This window comes from Carcharodon carcharias, chromosome 5 (assembly GCF_017639515.1).
Source record: "Carcharodon carcharias isolate sCarCar2 chromosome 5, sCarCar2.pri, whole genome shotgun sequence".
In the NCBI taxonomy this organism is placed as follows: Eukaryota; Metazoa; Chordata; class Chondrichthyes; order Lamniformes; family Lamnidae; genus Carcharodon; species Carcharodon carcharias.
In genome coordinates, this window is record NC_054471.1 from 63875093 (window position 1) to 63897401 (window position 22309).

The window sequence follows — 22309 nt, forward strand, 5'->3', positions numbered from 1 at the left end:
CCTCATCCATGGGTGGGATGAGGCTTCATGAGGGTTTTTAAATGTTTAATAAAGGTTTGAGTTAAAGTTATGGACATGTCCCAACTCATGTGATAGTGTCACATGAGGGGACATGTCAGGGAAATTTTTTAAACATTTACCTTCAAAGCTTTAATTCTGAGCCAATCTCCCTGAGGTAGCACTTAGCCTCAGGGAGATCAGTGCGCTCTTTTGCGTGCATGCATGAAAGAGCACACGCCCAGCTGAGGGAAACACCCCATCTGCACAGGGAGCACATAGGGCTTCCTGGCGGACGTCATGCTGGGCAGGCCTTAATTGGCCCACCCACTTAAAATGGTGGCGCGCCCCTGATTAGGGCGCCTGTCGAAGGCATGTCTGCCTAGGCCTGCTCCTGCACTTCCCCCCCGACGGGGGAACATTATTCCCAATAGGTCAGAATGAATTTGGTCGACTAAGCTACAGTTTTGAGACTTTTGCTGGAAAGGTTCTCTAATCACTACGTGTGAGCAAGGTCGGAAACATTAAGTTATTCCAGTAGGATAAGCAAAGGACTCTAAAAGAATGACTTTACAATTTTGCTGTTAAGATGAGCAGAGAAAATCTTCCCATCAACGTTATAATGGCCCTGAACCCATACAGCTAGAAGAAATCGCCCTCTTTCTTCGCCACAATCCTTGTGTGTTGGCCATGTTATTCCATCTCATAACGTGTTCATTATATGCCCTACATTTCATGAGGCAGGCAAAAACTGCAAAAGTTTTCTCATTGCTTTTTCTTTTATTTCCTTCAATTTCTTACCGATTAAATACAGTTGTAGTTAGGCACCACAAGGAGTGGGGTTTGACATAATGCCGGCATGGTTTATATCCCTCAGGCAGGGCAAAGTTTAAACTTAAACATGTTGGTAAAGACATTTGAGATTTGCAGAGTGAGCTCTGATCAGTAAATATTAAGTTGTACTGAGAATTTAGGATTATAATACCTGCGTAGAAAAAAATAGTCACATGCCTCAAAAGGCCTTTAGTTAATTGCTGAAGCAAGCTTTCTCAAGTCAGGCTACTAAGGCTCCTCTGGTGTAATAATGTACAGCAAAGCAATATTAATTTCTCACTTCTTTACTTTTGTTTGGAGCTCATGGGATTTAAAATCTTTGCATAGGTGCTCAAATTTTGGACACAAATACAAATTCCAAGGCCAGAATTTTAAGCTCCCCCACCAGCAGATTTTTAGACAGGGGGCGGGAGCGTGAAATTGAAGGGTCACAATTCCCTTGGGTTCCTGCTCACCCTGACCACACAGCGAACTTACACCCCGCCCCCCCCACTCCCATTAAGGCCTGGTGGCCTCCGGCCCTCTCTTCAAAGCCTCTCCCCTGAGACCCTGATCACCCTCTTGTACCCCCCCAACCCCAGGCCTTCTGTACCCGCCCCATTCTGGGACCCTTTAAACTTACCTTTCCTCTGGTGTCTGGACTTAGTCCCAAGTGTCCTCCTACATTTCCTCACTTGTCCATTGCAGCTCTTGTCGCTGCAGGGACTGGAGAGCTTCTGGCCAATCTCTCTCTCAAGTGGGATTTCCTCCTCTGTAAAAACCTGCAGCCACTTAATGCTCATTTGAGCATGAAATGGTAGCGGAGCACATGGAGTCAGCAGGGGCTCTTCAGATGGCGGGAAACGAGACACTGCCTTCTGAAAAATTAGGGCCCAAGATGTTGAACCACAAAAATAAAATCAAAATACCACGGATGCTGGAAATCTGAAACAAAAGCAGAAAACGTTGGGAAAAAAACTCAGCAAATCTAACAGTATCAGCGGAGAGAGAAACAAGAGTTCACGTTTCGAGTCCGTATGGCCCTTCTTCAAACCACAAAAATATTTACTGTCCAGTAAAGTTTACTGATAGTGAGCTGGAGGTGCTGCTATGAGAGATGAGGAGAATGATCCATTGCCTGTTTGAAATCTAGGCCAAGGAAGCATTCAGAACAGTGGCAGCTCTCCTGTTGAGATATTGGCAGCAAGTGCCTAAAAACCCACTGGAGGGCCAATGTGAAATTCAGGGCTATATTTCAAACAACTTCATGTTGGCCTATCTCTAATAATTAAAAGTAATTGCTGGGCAGGCCTTACTGGTCATTTCCCAGGCATGTTACCAAAATGGGCACAGGCGGGCATGCAGCCGGAAACACTGAGTGCTCCCTGAGCAGGAGGTGGGCCAATTTTGCGTGGGTGGGCCAATTATGGCCCACCCAGCATGATGCACACCCAGAAGCGCTGAGTGCTTCCTGTGCGGGTGGTGGGGGGGGGCGGGGGGGGTGGGTGTTGGAGGCTGAGCTGGGGCCTGTGCTCTTTCGTGCATGCATGTGAAAGAGCACTGAAATCTCCCTGAAGCACAGAGCTGCACTAGGGAGATTAGTTTGACTTTTAAAAATTTTAATAAAGACAAAAATATTTTTTAAGACATGTCCCCTCATGTGAGATGATCACATGAGCTGGGTCACGCCAATGAATTTTATTAAGCTTTAAAAACCTTCATGAAATCTATCCCGCCCGCGGATGAGGTTTCATGATAAATGCGAAGGCCGCCTGGGCTCTTCGTCTGCCCACCAACCTTAAGGTTGGATGGGCAGCTTAGTTCAGTATTTTAACTGATATTTAAATGGTCTTAACAGGCCTCTGACAGTTCGGCAGGCATGCAGCCGACTCTGGTGAGCGCCCACCGAACCGAATATCTGACCGATGCGCAGGACGCACGCCCGATGTCATCACGCGTCATTTTATGCATCGGTGAGCGGGGCTCGACACTGCACGCCAACCTGAAGATTCTGCCCTTGGAGAACTCAGGGCAAAGACAGGCAAGTTAATGGTAAGTTACGGCTCACCTATAAGATACAAGAGCCAAAATGATCCAGGCAAGAAAGTTAGAAAGATCCCAATGTGTCATGATATCTAGTTAACAGTATGGTTGGTAATCCAAGTGAAGCACCACAACAGGCTAACCTATACAGAAATATCGCATCCATTTCTTCAAAACTAAGGATCATGGTATTGTCAAGGAAAATATACCTTGTGCAACTTCTTTTTTAAACAAATAAAATACATAAATGCATATATTACAAAGAAATTTCCAATTTTGTTCCAAATTTTGGAGACAGTCTTGACAGGGTGGAAGTGGGGAGGATGTTTCCTCTTGTGGAAGAATATAGAACTAGGGGTCACTGATTAAAAATAAGGGGTCATCCATTTAAAACAGAGATGAGGCAAAAAATTTTCTCTCAGAGGGTCGTAAGTCTTTGGAACTCTCTTCCTGAAAAGGCGGTGGAAGCAGAGTCTTTGAATATTTTTAAGGCAGAGGTGGGTAGATTCTTGATAAGCAAGGGGGAGATAGGTTATCGGGGGTAGGTGGGATGCAGATTTGAGGTTACTATCAGATCAGCCATGATCTTATTAAATAGCGGAGCAGGCTCGAGGGGCTGAATGACCTACTCCTGCTCCTTGTTCGTATGAAAGAAAATCTTCCCCTAATATGCTTAGATTTGCTTCAGAATAAGTAAGCATTGGTAACAATTATCTTATTCCAATTAAAAAAAACCCAGTTATTGACTGTGCAAGTAAGCACATTATAAATGCTTCCTTTATATAGTGAAAATATTCACACACAGTCTGTTGTTCGATTAAGCAGCCAAGCAGATCAGATATTTAGTCCTAGTGTTATGGCTCACTGTTGTTAATATAATAAAATGTTGAAAATTGATATGAGGAGGTAATTTACTTGGACTGTAATAAAAAATTTTTAAATGTTGCAGCGATGGAAATTTCCAGCCTGAAACTTCTCTCAAACTGACCTTGGGCTAAGGTATGAAAGCTGCTTAATGGGAGAATTTTCTCCCCATTGGGGGGGCTGTGCGGGGGCAGGCGCGCAGCCGATCGGTGTCCCCGATCGACTGGGTGCCACCATTTTACGTAGGTGGGCCAACGAAGGCCCGCCCAGCGTGATGCGCGCCTGGAAGCGATAAGTGCTCTCCGTGCGGGCGGGAGGGTGGGGTTGCCTGAGTCGGGGAGTGCAGTCCTTCGTGAATGCGCGCAAAAGAGAGCAGAAATCTCCCTGAGGCACCTCTGTGCCTCAGGGAGATTACTTTCACTAATGAAACATTGAAGAAAGGTAAAAAGAAAGTTACGGACATGTCCCCTCATGTGAAACTGTCACATGAGCTGGGGCATGTCCATTAATTTTATTAAAAACTTTTAAAATACTTTAAAATCGTTCATGAAATCTCATCCCGCCCATGGATAAGGTGCCATGAAAAATGCGAAGGCCGCCTGGACTCTTCACCTGCCCGCCAACCTTAAGGTTGGATGGACAGCGTTGCTAACAAGCTTAATTGTTTTTTTAAATGGCCTTAATAGGACTTTGACAGTTTGGCGGGCGGGCAGCTGCCTCCAGTGCGCGCCCGCCGAACACAATATCTAAACAACGCGCGGTGATGTCGGGATGCCACATCCGATGTCACCGTGCGTCTTTTTATGCCTTGGCGAGCAGGCTGAAGATCCTGCCCTATGGTTCAGATTTTCTAACTCAATTCTGTTTCACAGAATATCCTCCCACAGTTTGACCATCCAAAGAATGTTAAAGGAAACTGACGTGGTTTTAAAATTGCACAGTATCATTCTAGCTGCATCCCATTAAGGTTATTAGGTGATAAATGAGGTTCTGGAACCCAATTACTAGCCAAATGCAAAGAAACAAATCATAAGCAAATCATGACATATTGTGGTAAATTAAATCATCCAACAGAACACTGGAGTAATTATGCAAATTGATAATTTTTAAAAAAGGAAATGGACTACTTTGACAAGATATCAGATATTATTTCCCTTAGTAGTGACAGCAGGAAAATTACTTGTAAAATGCTAACAAGGTGGGTGGTTATCTCTTAATGAACTCAAACTTTATATTTTTACAGAAGCAGTCTATCTGTATTATTGCAAGTAAGTGCGATGATACATAATTGGAGCGCCAGCATTCCCTGTCCCCTCCCCCAAACAATCAGATCCCAGTATCACCAACTCTACAATAAGATAAAAGCAAAAAACTGCAGATGCTGGAAATTCAAAACAAAAACAAAAATAAAAATACCTGGAAAAGCTCAGCAGGTCTGACAGCATCTGCGGAGAGGAACACAGTTAACGTTTCGAGTCTGTATGACTCTTCAACAGGATTAAGGAAAAATAGAAGAGAGGTGAAATACAAGCTGGTTTAAGGGGGGTGGGACAGATAGAGCTGGATAGAGGGCCAGTGATAGGTGGAGATTGCCAAAAGATGTCATAGACAAAAGCACAAAGAGGTGTTGATGGTGGTGATATTAGCTAAGAAATGTGCTAATAGGTGGCATTAAGGATAGAAAGCAGGACGAGCAAGGGATAGATACCCCCAGCATTTCACTTGCACTTCCCTCAATTTAGTCTACTGCATTCGCTGCTCCCAATGCGGTTTCCTCTACATTGGAGAGACCAAACGCAGACTAGGTGACCACTTTGCAGAACACCTTCGGTCTGACCGCAAGCATTACCCAGACCTCCCTGTCGCTTGGCATTTCAACACACCACTCTGCTTTCATGCCCACATGTCCGTCCTTGGCCTGCTGCATTGTTCCAGTGAAGCTCAATGCAAACTGGAGGAACAGCACCTCATCTTCTGACTAGGCACGTTACAGCCTTCCGGACTTAACATTGAGTTCAACAACTTCAGGTCGTGAACTCTGTCCTCCATCTCCACCCCCTTCCCAATCCCCCTTTATTCCAATAATTTATTTAGATTTTTCTTTTCCCCCCTATTTCCATTATTTTTAAATGTATTTCCATCCATTGTTTTATCTCTACCTTTTATCCTATTTCAATCCCTTTCCCCCACCCCACCCCCACTAGGGCTATCTGTCATTTGCTCATCCTGCTTTCTACCCTTAATGTCCCCATTAGCACATTCCTTAAATAATATCACCACCGTCAACACCTCTTTGTCCTTTTGTCTGTGACATCTTTTGGTTATCTTCACCCATCGCTGGCCCTCTATCCAGCTCTACTTGTCCCACCCGCCTTAAACCAGCTTATATTTCACCTCTCTTCTAGTTTTCCTTAGTCCTGTTGAAGAGTCATACGGACTCGAAACGTTAACTGTGTTCCTCTCCGCAGATGCTGTCAGACCTGCTGAGTTTTTCCAGGTGTTTTTATTTTTGTTTTTATTTCACCATCTCTACAACATTGCTGCTCATTGATTCAGGCGCAAAAGTAACTAGTCACATTCTACCTAAATAACAGGCTGTGATATATACTGCCAAGACAAGTTGTTTGTATCATGGCTGCTGTCAAAGCTAGGTTGTAACATTATTTGTTATAATGTAGTTAATATTTATAATATCAAAGGCACAATGACTGCAATTATTTTCATTCTTAAATTTTCACCCCTCCCCCCGCCACCCTCACCCCCAAATCCTAGAGTCAGTCAGTATTGTTCCTTTCTCGCTCATGGACTGGTTTTACTGGCTACCCAATAACAGCCCAATCCCACAAGTTACCATCCTCATCCTCATCCTAGCCCCAGCTCCAGCTATGTAAAGCCCGATAAAGGCAAAGCTTCAAAACTGCTTCTATCTGCCAATCCAGCCAGGTACCAGACCTCAGTTTGAGCAGGGTTGAGATGATAATGAGAAATGTAGAACCCAGTTGCTGCATGTCAGCACAGCAACAAGGCCCAGAACCACAGCAATAGTGAATCGGCAGCCCGTTTCACATCTCTCCCTTTATACGTACCCATTGGAAAATGGGCTGCCCATTCACTATCATCTGTTTAACACTATTGCACAAAGTTCTGACCTGCTTCAATATGTGAAAAGGATGCAAATAGAGAATGAGAGTTGGTTAATGAGTGGGCAAGCATTCACAGGAAGAGTGAGACATCTCGTTTATGGATTTTCAACAACCAGCTTACAAGAAAATGAAAGACGCAATCCTGGCATCACAAAGTCAGGCACACATAATCTACTGGGTGTTACGAGGCTGGGAAAAAATTGCCCAAATTATAATAAGTCTCATCAGCAAGACCCAGCATCCCATCACTAAAAAATAATGATCAAGCAGAAAATGGGCCAAAGGGAGGTAAGAAACAAGGGCTATGTACTATCTAAAACAATATTTTTGCCTCTAGGAAGAATTTTTTCTCTGGAATAAGTCACCTCACCATCTGCAAGATTTGGTGGGAAATGTGAGGTGCATGGATCACCAGTAGTCCTTTCAAAATGGAGAGGCAGCACTCCTATTGGTTATGTGCCCTTAATGTTTACATGTAAAAAGTGGTTTGTCTTGTGTAAAGTAATTTATCAAAAATAAGCTGGATAGAATAACATCATATGTTTCTCAATTGGATCCTATCTCTATGTAAGATTTGAAACCCAAATAATAGTCTAAACCCTGCCAGAAAAAAAGCTGTGATGCATTATAGTAGACAGTTTTAAAGCACCCAATGCAGTATATCTCATCAGGACAGAACTATTGCCAAAACAAATTATGGAAAAGAACATTTAAAAAAAGAACATTATGGAGCCCTTACTTAACCTCTCCCCTCCCACATATTAGCTATAACATTAAAAAGAACTGCAATACAATATAACTACGGCACATTGGGCTCGCATATAAGCTTACTGAACTTAGCCAGAAATTAAAAATAAAAATAAAAATACCTGGAAAAACTCAGTTTTTCCAAGTATTTTTATTTTTGTTTTGGATTTCCAGCATCCGCAGTTTTTTGCTTTTATCTTAGCTAGAAAATAGCTCAGCTAACTGGAAAAGGTAAGTCTCTCGGCGAGAATCAATCAGGCTTCTCAACCCTGTTTGCTCTTCCTTCCTGGAAGGTGACTGTGTACGGATATGGGATGAGGACCGAGTGCCCCTCACAATGTCAAATAGTCAGGTGACAGCACGGTCGAAGCCCAAACCACAGTGATTAGTGCCAGTGGCGTTCTACTTCAGCAAAGAGTCAATCGATTTAGAAAGAGGAAAATTTAGGAAGAAAATAATATATGTAACATATTGGCCTGGATTTTGTTGGAATGTTCCATCTCGCAGCTGCCCTATTAAAAAACATTTCCCCTCACTCTTCAGCTTGAATTTTTTTTTTTTGCTCTGTAAGTCGCTGGAAGTTCGAGATGTTAGTGGCGCAGCAAGGGCATTGTGACATCTGGGGCCTGGGTGAAAAATAGGACGTATCTCTTTAATAAATGCAATTAAAACATTGAGAAAGAAACAGGAACAACAGAGAAGGAAATAAGATGAATTAATGTCAAATCAAGTACAGAAAGAGAACTAAAGGGTGGGAAATAAAAATTGTATTAAGAGAGAGATAGAAAAAAAAGTGACAGAAAGGAAACTAAAAAATATATAAAGTTTTCAATTATATCCATCTATCTCTAGCAACAATTTACTGCCTATAGGAATGAGAGTCCATGGTTTAAATTGTTCCCCTTTTGGATCAGCAAGGATGAGAGGCATTGCAGAAACATAAATCTCCTCATTTAAAAAAAGTGCATATGCTGTTTAGTAGCAGCCATAGCTTTCTGCAGCAATTCTAATTGGTTATTAATGTACAAATGTAGTACTTTCTTGAAACTCACAGGAAGGTTGCCATTTCCATGAGACAGAGCAGCACCGATTGGCCAGCAATGGTGGCAGTACGCAATTCACTCTGTATCTCTTCCTTGCAACATGTTGCAGGACAATTTATATTAATAATGGTGAGTGTTATTTTGGCAGCAAAATCTGGGCTACTGTATTTTTATAGTACTATGTTACTATTTCATTGTTGTCCGCATTCACCCCTCACTAATTATAAACAACCTGACTGATGGAGCAATTCTGTTATTTGCCTCCATCTGTTGCAATCTAATTTGTGAAGATTTGTGTTATTCTCACCACAACATCTGGTTTTTTCTTGGCTGTATATAGTTTACAATTTTTTCAGTGCCCTATGATTAGGTCTCAATGGATGAAGATAAATTAGATGATTAATAGTTCAAGCATTTGGACAGCTTTAATTGTTTTAAACAGCATTGTTTGTTTGAAATACTGTTTTTTCTGTATCTAACGTTTTGCAAGTACATAATCCAGACATGTAGAGGAACGGAGACACATTTTACATTGTTCATCACAGTAAAAATAAATGATGCACTAACATCAATACAAATAAAAAAGTCTGTTAACATTAAAACATATTATAAAAGCAAACAGTGCACTAACGCTGCCATGCATTGGGAGTCCAATACTGCAAAAGGGTATCTAGGATCTGTGTGAGCAGCTCATGCAATGAGCATGGCTTCTCATACAATCACATCAAAAGATCATGACGGAAACAAGCAGAGTCTGAACCAGAAAGTGTACATTAAAATATTTAATTCAATGTAAAAATGTAGAAAGCAAAATAAAGCAAGGGAAATAAAGATGGGATTAAGAGTCAGAGAGGTAAAAAGAGACAGAAAATGGCATTTAAAAATTTTTGAAAATTGCCAACAATCATTAAAATTTGAAGGAATGAGAATTCACATTCATAAAAGTAAACTTTCAATGCCAGGGAGGTTGGCAATAATTAAGGGCAGGATTTTGCCCTTGATGGGCAGGTGGACCCGACCGACTCAGCGGCAGGTGGGCAGCCAATTGCTGCCACCTAAGTGGGCCCCGCCGCCATTTTAAGTGGGCGGGCCACCTGATGGGAAGCGCTATGCACTTGCTGTGCAGGTGGGGGGTTGGGGGGGGGGGGAGGTGCGGGGGGGAGTCCCCAACTGCCAGAGTGCACGCTCTTTCGTGCATGTGCGCAAAAGAGGGCGCATCTCCCTGAGGCAAAGTGCTGCCTCAGGGAGATCACTGAACGGCACTGAAACATTAAAAATAGAAAAATGTAAAAAATCATTAACATGTCCCTCTCATGTGAAAATGTCACACAAGATGGGACATGTTAATGAAATACACAAAAACTTTATTACAATTTTATAATTCCGATATCAAACCTCATCCCACCACTGGATGAGGTTTGTAAAAAAAATCAGTTACCCGCCTGCCCATTGGGCCCGTGCGCCGAGCCAAAGTTCGCACGGGCCCCTCAAAAACCTGGTCGATTGGAGGATTAATGGCCTTAACAAGGCCTTTAATTAATGGCGGGCGCGTGTCCCGCTGCATAGCGCGCCCGCCGAACGAAATATCACAATGCCGCGTGCTGACGTTGGGATGCTCGCACGACATTTTAAGCGCTGGTGTGTGGGCTCTGCCACCCACATGCCAGCCAGAAGATTCAGCCCTAAGACTTACGATACCTTGAAGCATTTACTTACACTTGAATTGACTGTTAGAGGATGTCCAGGGGGTAAATACTGCAGCTTCACACCCTTCATGAGTTAAACCAGGTGGTTTACAGCGAGGTTGAATGTCTTGGGCTACAGGAAGGTATAGACGGGATGGTCAAATGGGCAGATGAGTGGCAGATGGAATTTAACCCTGAAAAATGTGAGGTGATACACTTTGGAAGGGTAATTTGACAAGGAAGTATTCAATGAACGGCATGACACTAGGAAGTTCTGAGCAACAAAGGGACCTTGGCGTGTGTGTCCATAGATCTCTGAAGGTGGAGAGGCATGTTAGTGTGGTGTGAAAAAGGCATATGGGACACTTGCCTTAATCATTCGAGGCATAGATTACAAAAGTAGGGAGGTCATGTTGGAGTTGTATAGAACCTTGGTGAGGCCACATTATAGGAAGGATGTGATTGCACTGGAGGGGTTGCAGAGGAGATTCACCAGGATGTTGCCTGGGATGAAACATTTAAGTTATCAAGGGAGGTTGGATAGACTTGGGTTGTTTTTGTTGGAGCAGAGAAGATGAAGGGCGACCTGATCGAGGTGTACAAGTTTATGAAGGGCATAGACAGGGTGGATAGGGAGCAGCTGTTCCCCTTAGTTGAAGGGTCAGTCACGAGGGGACACAAGCTCAAGGTGAGGGGCAGGAGGTTTAGGGGGATGTGAGGAAAAACCTTTTTACCCAGAGTGTGGTGATGGTCTGGAATGCGTTGCTTGGGAGGGTGGTGGAGGCGGGTTGCCTCACATCCTTTAAAAAGTATCTGGATGAGCACTTAGCACGTCATAACATTCAAGGCTCTGGGCCAAGTGCTGGTAAATGGGATTAGGTAGGTAGGTCAGGTGTTTCTCACGTGTCGGTGCAGACTCGATGTGCCTAAGGGCCTTTTCTGCACTGTGTAATTCTGTGAATGTTGAATGCTCTGGCATGGTACAGGTGTAGTGAAGCTTGTGAAGGAGTAGGGCAAATTGTACAGCAATTTCCTGATTTCTTTGTTTAACAGTGCATATGTGGATGAAGGAACTTGTGTGATTTACTCCATAATACTGGTGAAAGCAGATATTCCATCATTATTCCAACTGTAAAATCCAGGCAATTAATTCAGAATCCAGCAACATGGAAAAAGTTGTAAGGAAAATTTGCAAGTCCCATCAATCCAGTAGTAAGTTCCTGTGAATCAGAAATTCCTACTGAGGGCTTGTGCATTTAAATATAATAGTGTCAAATGCTCTACTTTCTTCACTCAGGCAATACACTCTCAATCTCTGCAAGTACCTCACGCTACTCCCTTTCTGTCTTTAAAGTCTCCTCAAAACACTGCTCAACCATGACTTTCAGTCCCTTTCATAACCATTTCTATTTTTTTGCCTCTTCCCCTCAAGTTTGATATTGATTATTTATTTTTCTCCTTAACATAAACACTGAGTTTTCTTCCTGCACATTAAGAGCAGTATGAAAATGCAAGTTGCTGTACTGCTAGCATGTGAAGTGTTGAGACAACCCTTTGTTGTTAATAGATGAAATTTTTTGTGTTTCATTGCCTCTTGTAAATGTTGAGTGTAAACACTTGAATATTTGGAAATGATCGGGTACTTCTCCACAAAATAAAACACAAATGTATTATCTGGATCTTAAAACCGACCTCAATAACTAACAACAAAAATTAGTAGCCTTGAAGAATTCCAATATTTATTCAGTAACATGCCATAATCTTGAGAGCACATTTCTCCCAGAAGCAAGGAGCCTCATGGTTAAACGTTAAGCTTCTCCTACTCAGAGGCAACCTCTGAAATAACTTGCATATCTGGCCAAATCTATTTGGCCTAGCTTCACTTTGCAACACTACTCCCTTCAACTTGGCTGCAAATGACATTTCTGCAATGCATTGTGTAACAGTCAACGTACTGGTAGATAGCCATCTGGAGGCGATCAAATTGTTTGCTGCCATCAGAACTATGGATTTAATTCCTCTCCCTGTCTGCCAAACTTGACCAGAGTTGACTGAGTACTCGCAATGCATAAACTTTTAATTACTTATCAGCTGGTAATTGCTGTAAAGTCCCATTGATCTTCCTTCATTTGAAATCATTCACTGGGGAGGTGGGGGGCCATGGTGGTGAAAAATAGTATCGTGGTATGTTAGAGGAGGGAGTCATTATCAGGCAACACTCACACCAGTGTCACATTGAGGACTGACAGAAGTATGCCTACTTTCTCAGGCAGGGATGTTGGGAGAGTAAAGAAGGGGGAAGCACATTTTTGGAGTCTTCACATACGTCGAGTCACCTCATACTGTATATGTGGACAGAAGGCCCATGAACTTCTAGTCCCATCTCACAATGGGTGAGGTACCTCACACTGTATAAAGACTTGGTAAATCTATGCCTAAGAGGCAATAAGTTGGTAAACTGGCTTTTCACTTCCCTCCTTTTTAAATCTACCTCAACTGATGGCATAATAATTTCCTTACTCTGCTGGCTGTAAGGGTGGAACAGCATATGGAAGGTGGGGGGGACATTTGGAGGTCATCTTGCAGCCACAGTAGTTCCTGGAATTTTTTAAAAAATTAGTTTGGGCATCAGAGAGGAATTTGCAGGATTATTTTTCATAAATTAAAGGGACTTTTTTGCCTTTTGCAGGAGATTGACTAGCAGATGGACCGGTTGAAGGGCAATGGATGGATGTGATAGTCTATAGAAGTCACATGATATTAGAATCATAGAGTCATTGGGGTCTACAGCACAGAAAAAGGCCCCTTAGCCCATCAAGTCTGCACTGGTCAAACAAGCACCTAACTATTCAAATCCCATTTTCCAGCACTAGGCCCACAGCCTTGTATACCAAGGCATCGCAAGTGCACATCCAAATACTTCTTAAATGTTATGGGGGTTTCTGCCTCTACCACCCCTTCAGGCAGTGAATTCCACATTCCCAACATCCTCTGGGTGAAAAAAGTCTTCCTCAAATCCCCTCAAAACCTCCTGCTCCTTACCTTAAATCTATGCCTCCAGTTATTGATCCCTCCACCAAGGAGGAAAGTCCCTTCCTGTCTACCCTAACTATGCCCCTCATAATTTTATGCATCTCAATCATCTCCCACCTCAATTTCCTTTGCTCCAGGGAAAATAACCCCAGTCTATCCAATATCTCCTCATAACTAAAACTCTCCAGCCCAGGCAACATCCTGGTAAATCTCCTCTGCACTCTCTCTAGTGCAATCACATCCTTTCTATAATGCAAATTCCAGGACTGCACGCAATACTCTAGCTGTGGCCTAAACAGCATTTTATGTAGTTCCAGTATAACCTCCCTACTATTATATTCTATGACTCAGCTAATAAAGGCAAGTGTCCCATATCCCTTCTTAACCACCTTATCTACCTGTCCCGCTACCTAAAGGGACTGGTGGACAAGTACATCAAGGTCCCTCTGATACTCGGTACTCCCCAGGATTCTACCATTCATCGTGTATTCCTGTGCCTTGTTTGTCCTACCCAAGTGTATCACCTCATACTTATCCAGATTAAATTCCATTTGCCACTGATCAGCCCACCTGTCCAGCCCGTCTATATCCTCCTGAAATCTAAGGCTTTCCTCCTCACTATTTACCAACCCACCAATTATCGTGTCATCCATGAACTTACTGATCAATCCTCCTACATTCATGTCGAAATTGTTTATATATAGCACAAACAGTAAGGGACCCAACACTGATCCCTGTGGAACCCCACTGGACACAGGCATCCAATCACAAAAACACCCCTCCACCATCACCCTCTGCTTCCTGCCACTCAGCCAATTCTGCATCCAATTTGCCAAATTGCCTTGGATCCCATGGGCTCTTACCTTCATTATCAGTCTCCCATGCAGGACCTTATCAAAAGCCTTGCTGAAGTCCAAGTAGATTACGTCAAATGCATTGCCCTCATCTACACACCTGGTCACCTCTTCAAAAAATTCAATCAAATTGGTCAGACATGACCTTCCCTTAACAAAACTATGCTGACTGTCCTTGATTAATCCCTGCCTCTCCAAGTGTAGATTAATTCTTTCCCTCAAAATTACTTCCATGGGCAACATCTTCCCCCTGTTGGGGAGGATGTGCACGAGCAGGTGCAGGTGGAGGTGGGCAGGTTCCCGATCGGCGCCCCCGGTCCAGGGCGTGCCGCCATTTTATGTGGGCAGGCCAATTAAGGCCCGTCCGGAGTGACGTCCGCCATGCACTCCTGTGCGGGCGGGGGGGTAGGGGAGGGAGGTGGGGATTCTGTGAGCCAAGAATCACATAACGTGGGACATGGTAATTTCTTTTATTTAGAGATTTCATGCAAATTTTAATGGCCTCATGAAAACTCATCCCATCCGTGGATGAGGTTCCATGTTTTTTCAGAAGCCCACCTGGGCTCCCGGCCTTAAAGTTGGACAGGCACGTCCATTAATCACCTTAATTACTTTTTTAATGGCCTTAATGGGCCTTTGACAGTTCGGTGGGCTGCAGGCGTGCTGAACTGAAGACCTAAATGACGCGGGGTGACGTCGGGACACACACCTGAGGTCACCTCGCATCATTTTACGCGTTGGCGAGCAGGCCCCTCCCCCCCTGCTCGTCGACTGGAAGTTGCATACCCAATAGTTTCCCCACCTCTGAGGTTAGACTGACTGGCCTGTAGTTCCCTGGTTTATCCCTTCCTCCCTTCTTGAATAACGGTAAAACATTGGCTGGCCTCCAGTCCTCTGGCACTTCTCCTGTGGCCAGAGAGGTATTGAAAATTATTGCCAGCACTCCTGCTGTCTCCTCCCTTGCCTCACGCAGCAGCCTGGGATACATTTCATCCGGGCCTGGAGATTTATCTACTATTAAACCTGCCAGACCACTTAGAAACTCCTCCCTTTCTATGCTAATTTCTTTAATTATATCACAGTCCTTCTGCCTGATTTCCAGACCCACGTCATCCCTCTCACTGTGAATACCGACACAAAGTATTAATTTAGAACCCTACCTACGTCTTCCGGCTTCGCACACAAATTACCACTATGGCCCTTAATGGGCCCTACTTTTTCCCTAGTTATCCTCTTACTCTTAATGTACTTGTAAAATAACTGGATTTTCCTTTACCTGCCAATGCTTTTTCATGTCCCCTTTTTGCTCTTTTAATTTCCTTTTTAAGTTCCCCCTACACATTCTATACTCCTCTAGGGCTTCCGCTGTTTTGAGCCCATGGTATCTGCCATAAGATTCGCTTTTTCTCTTTATCCAATCCTGTATATGCCTCAACATCCAGGGTTCCCTGGATTTGTTGGTCCCACCCTTTGTCTTTACTGGAATATGTTGGTCCTGTACTCTCCCTATTTCCTTCTTGAATGAATCTCACTGCTCTGATGCAGATTTACCCAAACATAGCTGCTCCCAGTCCATTCTGGCCAAATCATATCTGATCTTATTAAAATTGGCCTTCCCCCAATTTAGTACTCTGATTTATGGCCCATCCTTGTCCTTTTCCATAACAACCTTGAATCTAATGGAATTATGATCACTGTCTGCAAAATGCTCCCCCACCGGTTCCCCATACCACTTGCCCATCTTCATTCCCTAAAATTAAGTCCATGACCACTCCCTCTTTTGTAGGACCTTCTATGTACTGGTTTAAAAAGCTCTCTTGGCTGCATTTTAAAAATTCCGCTCCCTCTGAACCTATCACACTATGACTAATCCAATTAATGTTGGAGAAGTTGCAATCCCCCACTATTGCTACCTTATTATTTTTACACTTCTCTGAAATTTTCTTGCACATCTGCTCTTCTATTTCTCTGACTGTTTGGGGGTCCATAGTACAATGTGATTGCTCCTTTTTTGTTTTTCAGTTCTACTCATATGGCTTCATTTGAGGAGCCTTCCAAGATGTCATCCCTCCTTACTGCTGTAATTGATTCCTTGATCAATATTGCAATACCCCTTCCTCTTTTACCTCCTTCTCTGTCTCGCCTGAATCCCTATATCCTGGAATATTGAGCTGCCAATCCTGCCCCTCTCTTAACCATGTCTCTGTGATAGCAATGACATCATACAATAGCATGTGTTAATTTGTGTTTTCAACTCATCTGCCTTATTCATCACGCTCCTTGCATTAAAATAAATACCATCCAACCTTGGCAAACTCCCTTGTATCTTAACTGGCCTATAATTTCTATGCCTTCCAGGCTCACTTGTTTTCTCTTCTAATTTTGGCTGTGCATCACTCCCTGCTGAACTTCCTCTCAGGATCCCACCCCCCTGCCATGTTAGTTTAAACCCTGCCCAACAGCACTAGCAAACCTCCCCGCAAGGATGTTGGTCCCACTCCGGTTCAAGTGCAACCCATCAGCCTCGTACAGGTCCCACCGCCACCAGAAACGGTCACAAATCCCAGAAATCTAAAGCCCTTCCTCCTGCACCATCTCTCCAGCCATGCATTCCTCTGGGCTAACCTGCTATTTCTATCCTCACTAGCAAGTGGCACCGGAAGTAATCCAGAGATTACTACCTTTGGAGGTCCTGTTTTTTAATCTATTTCCTGGCTCCCTAAATTCTGCTTGCAGGACCTTATCCCTCTTTCTACCTCTGTTATTGGTACCAATATGTACCATGATCTTTGTCTGTTTGCCCTCCCACTGCAGAATGCCCTGCAGCTGTTCAGAGGCATCCTTGACCCTGGCACCAGGGAAGCAACATACCATCCTGGAGTCACGTCTACAGCCGCAGAAATGCCTGCCTGTTCCCCTTACTATTGAGTATCCTACCACGGTTGCTCTTCCCTTCTTTTTCCTCCCTCCATGTGCAGCTGAGCCACTCACAGTGACATGAGTGTGGCTACAGTCCCAAGAGCAACCGTCATTCTCACCATTTTCCAACACAGAAAAACAGCTCTCGAGCAAGATGCACCCTGGGGATTTCCTGACGACCTGCCTGACACCCTTCTTCTGACTGATAGTCACCCATTCACTCTCTGTCTGCACTTCCGTAAACTGTGGGATGACCACGTCTAAAAACGTGCTGTCCACGAAACTCTCAGCCTCGCGGATGCACCTCAGTGCCTCCAGCTGCTGCTCAAGTTCTGAAACTCAGAGCTCAAGTGGCTGCAGCTGGTGGCATTTCCTGCACACGTGGTCAGTCAGAGCGCAAGGAGTGTCTAGGATTTCTCATATGTTGCAGGCGGTACATAACATGGGACTGAGCTGCTGTGCCATGCCTCTAGTTGAAAAAAAACAATTTTATTTTAAGTTAAATACAGTAAAAAAAGTTAAAAGATTTATTTACTTTAAATAAAAACTAGAACTCGAAACTTTCCTTAGCTTAATCTATTTTAAACTGGAGAAAAAACTGGAGAAAAACACTTACCCACTACTCACCAATCAGCTCTCAACTTTGTGCTGACATCACTTTTTGAAGCTTCCCCACACTTGCACTGGTTCGGATCTCTCTGCCATTCTCTCACACTGTCTTGTGATGTCACTCCTGCTATTTACAACAAGAACTGACTGCAGGACACTCTTCCCAGATTGCTTCATTGTGATGCTGACTGCAGGACATTCTTCCAAGACTGCTTCACCATAATGCTGACTGCAGGACACTCTTCCCAGACTGCTTCACCGTGATGCTGACTGCAAGACACTCTTCCCCTGACTACAGGACACTCTTCCCTGAAGGTGGTGCTCTCTGTTATTATTCGTCAATTTGGATGGGCTAGCTGCCTTTTCCTGTCCTTTGGTTTTGTGTCTGCATGGACATAAAATGAACTAAGGATGGACAAATGTTGTACTTCTCCAGTTCAGATGTGCTCAATTTGTTATTTGGTATGGGCCCCGCCATACAAAACTGCCTCAGATCAGAAATTAATCAGTAATTGATTAGCAAAGATGAGCAATGGAATAAGTTACATGGGTGTAGTGAGGGTGGAGGCGGCAGGGTACATGTATTCATAGAATGGCCTAAGGTGTATGACTAGGTCATAGTAGAGGAAGTATTACCTTGCACCAGGTAATGCTTGATGTTGACATTGAGTATCTAAAAGAAGAACATGCTCCATTTTCCACCACTAGTATTCCTCACCACTTGACCACATATATATCTTTCATATATAAGAAGTCATTTCATGAGATCATAGTCAGAGCAGACCATCACCTTCAGGGAATGAAGAACAGGATATGGGCTGTCTCCTCCCTGTGATTTTCTAGACGGTTGCAAAATCTTGAGGTGCTGATGAATTTCCATTGTGTCTTCCCAGTAAATGAAGCTTCACACCAGCAGCACAGGTTTATTGTCTTGCCTATGCTATTTGAATTGTGAAAGATTCATAAAGCAAAAAATTAATTTGCTGCTACCTTCCATTGTTTCTAGCTCTGGTGAGTAACCTCCATTAATCAGTATTTTCTTGTTTTCAAACTGTAATATTTAGCGAGGTAATCTGTCATAATGGGTTCTGAATTGTTAAAACATGTTCATTGATTTCCCAGGTTTTTTTCAATTCAGTTATACAACTTCTCAACTATTTCAATGACGTGCGCAGAAGGGATCCATGGATTATATTTCTTGATGTTTTTCAGATGACTCATTTCTCATTTTCAACAATGCATTGTTGAAAAGGTTTATTTTTTCCAGCAAAAGGTTTCAATGTGAAGTAAAGTGTCTGACTATTAAAGATAATGCAATGTGAAAAGTTCAATTAAAACTGAATTTTAAATTAGTCTCTTTATTATAACATGAGTATTTAAAGATCCAGACCAGGGCTCCCTAAGGTGAATACCAATGGCAAATCTTTTATTGTCATTGCTCCAGTGTTAATGTTAAATTAAATCAGAATGGGTGTTCATCATCTTGAGGTAACAACTGAGCAACCTGTCCAATCTGTTTCTCAACTTTATCAACAGCTTATTAGCTGTACTCAAACAACAACAACTCAAACAAACAAAAATTGACAGCAGAAAGATTGACAGCAGAAAGATTGACAGCCTGAGCTGTCAATCAAACCTGGGACACAGGTGTTTCAACAAACTTAATGGTTGTGTGGGTCTTCAGCCAAGCCTCATCATGTATTCTTAGCTGAGAGCCCAGACAACCATTAGCGTGCTAAAACATCTGCTCCATGGAGAAAATATGTTTGATTGAAAGTTCATGCTATTTGATCTCTGCTGTCAATTTCACAATGTTTGTTTACACAACATTAAGTGGTTTCATGGATTTGTGATTTTTTTTTATTGATACTTAAAAGGATCTGGATGATTGTCACTTTTACTAACTAAGAGCAAAATGACTTTTTTCAACATAGGAGAAAGGCATGAATGAATTACTTTTTTTGAAGTTGTTTTTACATATAACACTTTACACTATAGGGTTCATTGGCCTTAGACAGTCTTTGGGCATGGAAGTGCCAAAGCTAGGTATAAGGGGCATGAGGGGACATAGTGGATGAGTGGAAGGGCAGAGCTTGGCAGGGGAGCATGATGAGCCATGGGTAGTGGTGGAAGGGCAGAGCTTGGCATAGGGGGCATAAGAGGCCATGGGGTGTGGGTGCGGGTTTAAGAGGAGGGCCTTTTGAACTTACCTCTTAACCGGTCTTCTCATGCAGACTAGGGTTCATGACTCCTCTGAGGGGCCATGAACCTTGACTTTTTGAAAGCCTGGCCCAATTCCGTGAAATTTGCAGAGGAGTAGGACATGTCTATCTTGCAATGGAGGCAGTCAGATTGGGAATGCCAAATGTGGGATTCTGACAGGAACCAGTCTGTATCCTTAAAGCCACTCCCAAAAGTCAGATAGCCCAGGAATGGGGCCGGGAATCCCGGGATCGGGACCAACCAACATTTTTAAAGGGCTCCCAAGTCATGCTGAGTTCATCGCTTTTGGCAATAAATGTGGTAGAGTTTTTTGAGAAAGCCACTCAGGCAGTGAACGAGGTAAATCCAGTAAACATTGCCTACCTGGCCTTCCCGAAAGCCATTGATAAAGTTTCTTTAGTTTACTTCACAATATAGAATCGTATGCTTTCAGTAGGAATTTGATACATTGGGTAAGAATTAGGTTGAATCCTGACACCAAAATCTATGCAAGGATTAAAACCATAGAAGTGTGGAATCAAAGGCAAAGGGATTTAGATGTGATAGGGCAGGGGGCACACAATGGCAAATGGCACTGGACTTAGATAAATGAAGTGGCTAGTCACAATGTCCCAACCCAGGTTGGTTTTTTTTTTCCTGTTCAGCAATTTTGAATGGATAAATGCCTAGACATACCAGGGAACTCATTTACTCCCCTCCTTTCCAATATGTTGCTAAGAAAGGGGTTGCACACAGGTCAGATAAGGCAGGGCACCATCATGTCCCTCTTAGCAAGTTAACTCCAGGTCTGTGGGCTTGATAGCTTGTTTTCTATTTCTAGCAAGAAATATTCTGCGTGAAATTCTTATTGGTGCTCCAGCTGTGAGAGCGTTGGCACTTGTGCAGTGATGCTCACTGGAAGTATGCAGAGTAGGCAAATTATCATGTAATTTGCGTGCAAAAGCTGATTCAGTACCTGCACTACTATTAGGGAGCTATCCTTGCCCCCTGTCCTGGCTGCAGGCACCTTAAGTCCAGTGTCTCACCATGCCTTCTTGCTGTTCCTGCAATGCCTGGCCACTTCTTGGGTATCTGAAAGCAGGACAGCACAGGGGTATGATTGTGCGTGCAGGGTGCTGATAGGGGTGGGGTGGTGATGATTGAAGTAAGAGGTGCATGTATACACTAAAACAGAAGAAATTGTGGGATGAGTGGAGGAGGGGTATGAGATGAAGGAAGATTAGGTATGCTGATGCTTTCATCTTTAATGGGTTCAGTCCTGCTACTGGCCACGGCCTCAACAATAACTGTCTCTGTAATGGCCAGTATTGTCTCCTCCATGACGGTGAGGACATACACAGGCCCACCTGTCCCTCTCCAGTTAGCTCCTGTTGCCTCCAGTTGTACGCCATCTTGCCCTTCAAGAGCATCGTGCAGTCTGCTTAGGTGATATGGCTCTCATGGATGAATAGTTGGCCGTATGTTCAGGCTGTAAGATGTGCCTGTGGGGATTGCAACAGCGCTAATTAAGTGAGGGTGAGGTGAAGTTAGGAATTTATGAGTCATGGTTGATAATGTGATGAGTGATGGGGATTGATGCATTCAGCAGTGTCTGAGGCTAGTGCTGCAGTTGGTGGGATATGGCATTTGAGTTTTCTTTCACTGACCTTAACCATTTGTGTGAGACCATTGAACTTCTTGCGGCACTGAATCCAGCTCCTCAGGGCTTGACTCCTGGCTTTGATCTTCCCAGCTATCTGCTCCCCCTGCCTACTGGGTGTGTGTCTGGAGGGCTTCCTGGTGCCCATGTGGATAGAGGACATCTCTCATCCTTTCCAGTGTGTCCGCCTCCATAATTGCAATCCCAGCAAAGCCTCCAGTGCAGAGTTTGTATATCTTGCAGCCTGCCCTCTCCCTCGATGTCTCATTCTTCTGTTTGTCCCAGATCAGAGTCAGTTGTAGAATAACTTCCAGCATCATCTCCAGCCACAATGCACGTCCCCTTTAAGTGGTGCAGGTTAGATTTAACTGGTGCTTGCTTCTCACAATTTTGGGTCCCTCTGAGGGGATGCAGCCACTTAATAATGCAGTTGGTGCTGGTTACACACTGCAATCATGTAAATCAACAGGCAACTGCGACTGGCATGCTACCAGCATCACATTGAACTGGCATCACAGCATATTGATCAGCATCACATTGAACAGTTTACTCACACATTGCGATGTCCTCGCCCGTTTTTGGGGCTCTTGAGTTTAGCATCCATTTTGTTTGCATAAACCTTGATGGTTTAATTAGCGCTAGGTCCGTCCTTTCCTAGCATTCGCTTTAAGAACTGACTCAATTTTGAGGATGATTT